This window comes from Saccopteryx leptura, chromosome 9 (genome assembly GCF_036850995.1).
Source record: "Saccopteryx leptura isolate mSacLep1 chromosome 9, mSacLep1_pri_phased_curated, whole genome shotgun sequence".
In the NCBI taxonomy this organism is placed as follows: Eukaryota; Metazoa; Chordata; class Mammalia; order Chiroptera; family Emballonuridae; genus Saccopteryx; species Saccopteryx leptura.
The window spans coordinates 80,944,691-80,953,907 of record NC_089511.1 but is presented as its reverse complement, the minus strand read 5'-3'; the positions used below and the strand labels follow the sequence as shown (position 1 = coordinate 80,953,907).

General features: G+C 51.4%; 1 long non-coding RNA gene across 1 annotated transcript; it reads left to right on the top strand.

Annotated features, from left to right (window-relative positions):
- The first annotated feature begins 3,106 nt into the window (after positions 1-3,106).
- Positions 3,107-9,217, top strand: LOC136381229 (uncharacterized). Its single transcript, XR_010747032.1, has 3 exons — positions 3,107-3,229; positions 9,011-9,069; positions 9,193-9,217. It is a non-coding gene; the product is annotated as an uncharacterized lncRNA (long non-coding RNA).

Below are 9,217 nucleotides of genomic sequence, written 5' to 3'. Positions count from 1 at the left end.
CAGGGTCTGGAACAAGGTAAGGACTCAGTACAGTTAACCCCTTAATGGATTAGGGCTAGTAGTAGAATAATGGCAGCACTAGAGTAACAGTGGCTGTCCGGGTGTACCAGTACTAGCAGTAGTGATGGGAAGAGTATCAGTGGTGAGCATTCCATCATGCCAGCCTCACCTAATACAATGAGGGATGCTGGGATGACTGTTTCCTCTCTCTGTGTGCCAGTCTCCACTCAGGTGAAAGCAGGAGGTTGGGCCAGGTAAGTCTGAGAGGCCTTCTGCACTCTGGCATCAACACTGGAGAGCAGTGGTTGCAATAAAAATGCTGCTACTGTAGATACTATTTATATTGATTACATACCTCCTGTTCTCCAAAAGGGCACTGTCCTCCTGCCTCCCCTGCCTCTCCAGCACATGCTGCCGCCTCCCCAGCCAGCCCTCTTCTCCACACAGTTGAAGGTTTTGTGTGGAAGGGCATGCTCCACCTGCCAGTTTTGCCTCAGTGACAGGGATGTGGCAAATGGATGCCAAGTTTTCACAACACACAGGCATGGCTTCCCCTATGTCATCCCATCTAATCCTCAACAGCAACAATCGTAGGAGGGGCTATGTTTAGTTAATCCCATTTCCTGCCACACTAAAGCTCAGAGAGGTGATGTTCGTGACCTAAAGTTACACAGTTTGAGAGCAGGGGAGCGGGATGCATGACCAGTGTGGCCTCCCCTCACGCCCTCACGGCTGGACAATTGCCATGCAGGTGATTTCTACACCTCGAAGGATTTTGTCCCCCCCCCCCCCCCAACACACCGGCCCCATGCAGGTGCTCCTCAATGATTTAAGTCCCATGCTTTTACTGGCCACCTGTGGGTCCTAAACAAGAGCTGGTCAACAACATCAAAAACCTCAGGAGTTACCTTGCAGAGCTGGAAGCCCCAGTAGTTCTGGGCATATGTCTCGCATGGTCTCAGGTGATCCCCTACACAGTGGCTGTCCTGTTGGGGGTGCTGGGTTTTCTGATCCCCCAGACCCACCCAGTATCTTTCTATAGGACCAGTGCTCTTTGAATCACAGCTCTTCTGGCTGTGTGCATGTTGGGGTCTGTGATGCTGAGCTGAGGCAGCCTTTTCTGTACAAGGATAGACCCGGGACCCCAAAGCCTCGCCTGGACTGGAGCGGGACACCAGTGCCTTGGGGGAGATGGACCCTGACCTGGGAGGCCACCTCCACACTCCCTGTCCACTCACTTAGAAGGCAGCGCCTTTCTCTCCCTCCCTTGTTTTCTTCCTTACGGTCTCTCTCCATTTGGGATGGGAGGAGAAGAACCAGATGAGAGCCTGTCCCCAGAGGGTAGGCACACCAATCTCTCCCTGGAGACCACCCACGAGCCTCACTTCCACAGCCAAGTAGAGGGAATATCTGGCCACACTTCCCAGTGGGCGCCTTCTCCACGGAGCACTACAGCACACCCACTTCCTGCTTTCTGTCTGTGCCTCTGGAGGGCGGGCTCCAATTTCTCTCTCCCAAGCCCTTCTGCACAGACGTGAGCCCTTCACATGCAGGGCCCCTCGCCTCCTGGCCTCCCGGCAGACGCTTAATTGGGAGAAAGTGAGTCTAAACATCTGGAGCGCACATCTGAGAGTGGGCTCAGGACCACACGGAGCCTGAAGGAAACGGCAATACATGCAATTATGTCACTTCCTCAGCTGAGGGTGCTCAGGAGGGGGCAGCACAAATGGTAGCAGGCATTTCTGGGGCACAGTCCAGGCCTGGGCTGGGCCAGGGGGCACCCGTGGACAGTGAGCTTGGGGCCTAGGGCATGAGGCAGAGCTGAGCCAGTGGGACCAATGGTTTGTGGAGCTGCAGTCCTGAGAGGAAAGTAGAAACAAAGGCAATGAAAGGGGGAGAGGAAAGAGAGGGTGGGGTAGAGAGGGAGAGAAGGAGAAAGGGGACAGGAGAGGGAGAGCAGGAAGGAGAAGGAGGTGGAGGGAGGAGAGAAATAAGGAAAGTGCATGAGGGGAAGAGAGAGAAAAGGACCAAATGACACAGACAAAGAGCTGTTTTGCTCAGTTTACAGAGAGGGCTCAGGCTTCCAGGAAATGGAGCAGCCCACCCTCCAGCCACTAGCCCAGCGGGAGAGCAGCACTGCGGAGGCTGCAGGACCCAGTTCCCATCCCGCCCAGCTGAGACACTGGGCAGGGACTTTGATTTTCTGAGCCTCAGCTTCCCTAGCTGGAAAAGGGGACAGAGCTCTCTCTCACAAGAGAGTGGGACTAAGTATCAGAATGATTGTGTGTGAGCCTGTTTTAAGAGCTCTCCTATGTGACGTGACGGCAGACCTCAGACCACGGACTATCCCTGATTTGTCCAACCCCACCTGGGTGGGGAGCTCCTGCTGGAAGTGCTGGCCCCAGGAGCTTCCCCTTGTCTTCAGCTCTCCCCTTTGCTCATGTGGGTCTGTTGACTTTGTTTTGCCTGAGCACATCCAGGTCTGTGAGCTCCTTGAGGGTACAGACGCTCTCTAGAGTCCCTAAGTGCCAATCACCACGTCTGCATATAAACAAGTGCCCATGCACCACTGTTGAAGTGGTGAATTACTTTATCCTTTGCTCTGAGTTTCTGCTGTCATGATAATTATGTGCCTGTTTCAGAGGCACACTCCTAATTCCTTCTCCCCTTAACCCTCCACCCCCAGTTTCCTGCTAGAGACAATAGTGGTTCTTCATCCCAAACAGGTGAAACTGGGTCCTTTGGAATTACCTACAGGAGTCCAGCCCCAGGCACTGTTTCCCACCTGGCCAGCCTCAACAAGCCAGGAAATGTGCCTAGCAATATAATGAAGCAACTGTTAGCAGCTCCTCAAGGAAAGTCACTGGCCAGAGTTCCCAAGCTCTGGGGTCTGTCTCTGTGCCCAGGAACAGCAAGGGCAGGCCTGGCCGAGGCGGCCATCCTTCCTTCCAGCCACCTGCCTGGCCACCACCCTGTCCCCAGTGAGGAGAATTACCACTGTGCAGAGCTTCCACTGCAACACAAAAACACCTGGTTGCCCGGGCAGCACCTTGCCAGGATGATGTGATCTAGATGGTCCCTTGAGAGGCAGCTGGGTTGCCACGGAAACAGAATTGCTGCCTCTCCAGCCAGGAGACAGGGATTCTACATGTGCTGGACCCCTAACTGAGAGATGTGAAGTGATCTGCATAAAGTCACACAGCAAGTAGGTCTCAGAGCCTGCACACAGGTAGGACTAAATGATCAGAATGATTATGCATAAAACCCTTTTGAGATGCCAGCTGTTGTGTTAAGTACTTTGTACCCATCATTTTGCAAAAGGCCGGGAGGCGTGGTTGCAGTCACAGGTGGCATGAAAGTGATGGGGCTAGGCCGAGACCAGGTCGGCCTGATCCGGAAGCCTGAGCTTGGACCCTGTCCCATGCTGTCCCCACTCTGGTGTCCACATCTCGGCTGGGCATGTCCGGGACCAGCCCTATCCCAGTGGACTGCATGAGGGCCACTGAAAGTGTGGAGGTCAGCAAAGCTGGGGGCCCATAGGCTGAGACCCACAGTTTCCGAAAGAAGCAAGTAGCTGGCATTGGGGCAGGCCCTTTCATCCTGGTCCACACCCTTCCTTCCTCATTCTCTTCTTTCTTGCCTGCTCCTCTTCGGTCTCACCATGCATAAATCATCCAGAGCCATCTAGCCACTCATCCCATGCCTTACTATGCACAGTGTTTGAGTTACATTTAGCAAGTTAATAAATCTTTGTATGTCAGTTTTCTAGTCCAGTGGTTCTCAAAGTGTGTGCCAGGGCGCACTGGTGCACCCTAGAAGATGTCCAGGTGCGCCCTATGGTATTCCAGAGAAATATGTGCCTGTTTGGGACCAAAAAACCAACAGGGTTTTTGGAGTTTAGGTTTTTGGGGGACAGAGGAGTGGGAAATTGGCTGTAAACTGACAGTCTGCCCAACCCCCTACCTCACTTGCCTGATTCGGTTGCAAAAGGCTGTTAAGCTGTGGTGCTGGATTGTTTACACTACCCCCATGTTCCCCAGAAAGACTGAAGGCAAGTTTCTTCTATCCTTTGTTTGGTGTAAAGTTAAGATGATATGTATGGTGGGGGTTTTGGATTGATGATTAAACATAAGGAATTGTCTCTTGAAGCCTTTGGATTTCTATAACAGAAGAATATGTGGCAATATCTAAAAAAAGCTTTGAATATTTTACTATAATTTTCAACATCCTATTTATGTGAATTAGGATTTTCAACCCTCAATACAACTAAGAGTAAAAAGAGAGGAATTCTTCAATGTATTGAAAAGGAAATGAGAGTTTGCCTTTCAAATATATGCCCAAACATTGAAGAAATCGCTAGGGCACATCAGGCTCATGTTTCTCATAAACACAAGAATAAAACACTCAACACATTCATGCTGAGACCTGCTGAATTTACTAAATCTGACTAAGAATGTATCTATCTATATAAAAAGATAACATTTTTGTCATTTTTTAATTTTTTAACCCCTTTTTTACTAATTCTAAAAAGCATAACTCAAAAAAATGTAACATAAAAATGTTTTTTAATGTCAGAATAAATTTAATTTTGTTGTATTTATTTCGTTTAATTACCATAAAAGCACGCTTGGACTTTATATTTTTTCTTTAATATTTGACTTAATTATTATAACATATTTCTCAGAAATTTGAATATAGTGCGCCTACAATTATTTTAAATGTGCTCCAACTTCAAAAAGTTTGAGAACCGCTGGACTAGTCTATAAAATGGGTTGAGCCATTGTATCAGTGCTGATGTTCATAACATATCCACACAGTGCCTCGCATGAAGAAGGAACTCACAGACAGCACTCTAAACATTACTTTCTCTCTTGAAAGGATTTTGGAAAGGGTTGCTGGGAGGCTTGATGAGACAGAGACCCTCAAACTTCCCTAGCCCCAGGCACAGACAGAATGCTGCTCCCCCTGTCCAGCCTCCTCAGCTCTCTACCCTCCACTCCTTCAGGCCTCATGCCTCCTTTTGTTGGGGGAAAGGAGATGTGCTCTTCATCCCATGTGAGCCTCTGCTGTCTTGGAGATAGCCTTGGGCTTCTGGCCCTGGAGCCTCAGGAAGGGGCCAGTTTCTGCCCTGAGCTAATAGGATCTCACTCATCTCCTCCTCACCTGCAAGTGAATAATGAATGTGGCTGAAATTTACATTGGCCCTATCTCCACACACAGGTTCCCTATTTTCCAAACCCCAAACATGACACAGCATTAGGCATATTTGACAGGCATATATGACAGGCATCTTAAGGAAGTCTGAATGCCAACAAGTCAGAATTAGATTGCTAACATGTCTATAGCACTTACTATATACCAAGCCTTATTCTAAGCCTGTATATACATCAAATCACTTATGCCTGTAATGCAGGCATTATTATTATCAGCTTTTACGAAATGAAGTCATCGCGGGAGAGACATTAGGTGACTTTTCCAAGGTCACGTAGCTGTCAAGTGGAGGGCTGGTTGGGATTCACACCTGGGCAAGCTGCTCCAGAGCCCATGCTTTTAATTACTATGCCTCTCTGTGAACTAGCTGAATGGTTTCTGGGAAATATATTTAAAATTGGGGCAAACCAAGGAATTGTGGCAGTAACAGCTGACATGTGCTGAATGCTTACTTTGTGCCAGGCCCTGCTTCTCACTATCCATGGGACTGTGCGACTGAACAAGCTCAAAGATGAGTGGGTGTCTAACCTACCAACAAGGACAAATCATTGTCAAATGCTGTGTTTAATATCCACCTGCAAGCGAGTCAGGTGATTGTGACAAGTTCTCTTGAGCCTCTAACACGCCTTCCCCAGGACTTCATTTCAACCTGCTCATTCAGGGGCAGTTTACAGCGTCAGAGTCAGATATTCTTGTTTGAATCACAATTCTGGCTCTGTAGCCAAGCAGCCTTGATTCAAGTATTCAGTCTTCCTAAACACTGGTTTCCTCATCTGCGAAAGGGGGAGACATGGGTCTGGGATCACCACACAAAATAAACGAGTTCGCAGATGCTCCACACAGGGCCTGGTACCGAGAAAATGCTGATCAAATCTTTGCTATCATCATCAGATTTTTCCCTAATCCAGATGCCCTGGCCCTGTAAGTCTAAATAGGCAAGACTGATGATACCTGCACCCTCGTTAATTCCTGTCTGTCTAACCCAGAAGGAATTTACAAGGCTGTGGCTTACAATGCTTGCTTAAGAAGTTCCAGAACCACCTCACCCACTTTCTGCCAAGCGCCTGGTCCATGTCACTCTCACGCTCTCGAATCCCATGAAATCTCTCCTCTGGAGGTGAGAATGCTAAGCTCCATCTTAAAACCAAAACTCTGGCTTTCTTAATCCTCTTACCTGGCTTTTTGCTCTGCAGAATTAACTGCTGCTGAGGGCTTTATTATCTTCTCTGGGGCAGCCATGGCATCTTCAAGGCACCCTGGGCTGGAGGGGACTGTTCTGACAGGACCTCTGTCCTGGATGCACCTTTGGGCTGGGTGGCTGAAGGCAGCACTGAGGCTGCAGGGTGACAACTTAGGTGCCTGTGGGGCACTAACCCTGTGGTCCTGCATCTCCCTTGAGGTTATCAGCTTCTCGGGGGCCACTTGCAGAGAAGCAGGAAAAGCCAGAGTTCTGGTCCCACTTCTGCCCCTGCCAGGGCCACCTCCCCACTCCTCAGAGCCTCAGTCTCCTCCTCTTTAAATGGGAAACAGCCTGCCTTGGGGGTCCCCTAAGAGACTGGACAAGGAACTGTGTAAATGGCTGTGTTGTGTGCAGGATGACTGTCATTTCTCCCTTACAGAATGGGAGCATTGATTCAAACCCCGAGAGTAGGGATGCATGGTGCATCTATACACATCTGCAGCCCCTCTGTTCGGTGTAGAGGGGGCCTGGCACAAGATGCTGATCATTCCTTGTCCTGAAAATTCCTTTTTAATGTTTTTTTCATTTTAAGAGGCATTCTCACACCCGTAACCTCATCATCTTCCTGTTGCTGGGAAAGCAGAGAAATGGTGTGGATGCATTGGACTGTAGAAGAAACTAATGTGGGCAGGACATGGCCAGACCAGGGGAGAAGGAGGCGAAGGGTGGCACCCAGGCCCTCCTGGCCTCACCAGTTGTGTCCTCTTTGAGTGAGGCACCCTCAAGTGTGGGCTAAAGGATGTGGCCCCCGAGATGGCTTGGGTGGTCATGCAACCCAGTGAGAAAGCCACTGCCACGTCAGCTCTCTTCCCACGTCTGGGATATTGCTCTTTCAATGAGGAGTCTCGGTTCTGAAAGCCCCGTCTCCCTGTTTAACTGGCAGAGAGCTGGCCCAGGCTCTAGCTGTGGGACAGGTACCTGCAGCTAAGCCCGACACAGGGAGGTCACTATTGTCTTTATTGTGACAGTTTCTAAAAGTGACAAGGGGGACTGGTCTGCCAGATATTGTAGCAATATAAGATATATAGTTTCCTGGCCCTGGCCGGTTGGCTCAGCGGTAGAGCGTCGGCCTGGTGTGCGGAGAACCTGGGTTCGATTCCTGGCCAGGGCACATAGGAGAAGCGCCCATTTGCTTCTCCACCCCCCCTCCTTCCTCTCTCTCTCTCTTCCCCTCCCGCAGCCAAGGCTCCATTGGAGCAGAGATGGCCCGGGCGCTGGGGATGGCTCCTTGGCCTCTGCCCCAGGCGCTAGAGTGGCTCTGGTCGCGGTAGGGCAACGCCCCCTGGTGGGCAGAGCGTCGCCCCTGGTGGGCTTGCCGGGTGGATCCCGGTCGGGCGCATGCGGGAGTCTGTCTGACTGTCTCTCCCCGTTTCCAGCTTCAGGAAAAAAAAAAAAAAAGATGTATAGTTTCCTTTTTTTCTTTTTGTGACAGAGACAGAGAGAGGGACAGATAGGTACAGATAGACAGGAACGGAGAGATGAGAAACATCAATTCTTCGTTGCGCCTCCTTAGTTGTTCATTGATTGATTTCTCATATGTGCCTTGACTGGGGGGGGGGGGGGGTTACAGCAGACTGAGTGATCCCTTGCTCGAGCCAGCGACCTTGGACCTAAGCTGATGAGCCTTGCTCAAACCAGATGAGCCCGCGCTCAAGCTGGCGACCTCCGGGTCTTGAACCTGGGTCCTCAGCATCCCAGTCCGACGCTCTATCCACTGCGCCACCGCCTGGTCAGGCTGTAGTTTCCTTTTGAAATTTCCATTTTGAATTCAAAATGAGTGAGAAACAATAGGAAGAATATGATCATAACATGATGGGCCGGGAAGGTGGCTGGGTGACAGGACAGGATGCAAGTGACCGACGCTGGGGGAGCGCCCGCTGCTGCACTGAGGAAGCGCATGCGTGCTCCTTGTTCACAGTGCGTGCTGTGACCGACGCTGGGGGAGCGCCCGCTGCTGCACTGAGGAGCGCATGCGTGCTCCCTGTTCACAGCGTGTGCTGTGACCGACGCTGGGGGAGCGCCCGCTGCTGCACTGAGGAAGCGCATGCGTGCTCCCTGTTCACAGCGCGTGCTGTGACCGACGCTGGGGGAGCGCCCGCTGCTGCACTGAGGAAGCGCATGCGTGCTCCCTGTTCACAGTGCGCGCTGTGACCGACGCTGGGGGAGCGCCCGCTGCTGCACTGAGGAAGCGCATGCGTGCTCCCTGTTCACAGCGTGTGCTGTGACCGACGCTGGGGGAGCGCCCGCTGCTGCACTGAGGAAGCGCATGCGTGCTCCCTGTTCACAGCGTGTGCTGTGACCGACGCTGGGGGAGCGCCCGCTGCTGCACTGAGGAAGCGCATGCGTGCTCCCTGTTCACAGCGTGTGCTGTGACCGACGCTGGGGGCTGCTACACTGAGGAAGCGCATGCGTGCTCCCTGTTCACAGTGCGTGCTGTGACTGTGCAGGCGTCTTAGCTGAGGTGAGTGCAACGAGTGCATCCGCGCCGACCCCAAGCAGCCCTCAACCAACACTGGATGCCAGATGCTGGAGTAAATACTCCTTGCCCTTGCCTCTTAGGCTGACGGAGAAGGACACGTTCTACTCAGTCTCCCAGATCCTGCAGGTGCCCACAGAAGGTAACACGTTTAACAACACAGTTTTCATCAACCACCTTCCCTCCCCTGTCTCATTTCCCTGCTTCTCCCTGTGTTTTCTGGGATTCTCCTAAATAAACCACTGCACTGGAATCTTCATTGCAGGGTCTGCATCTGGTGGAGGCTAAAC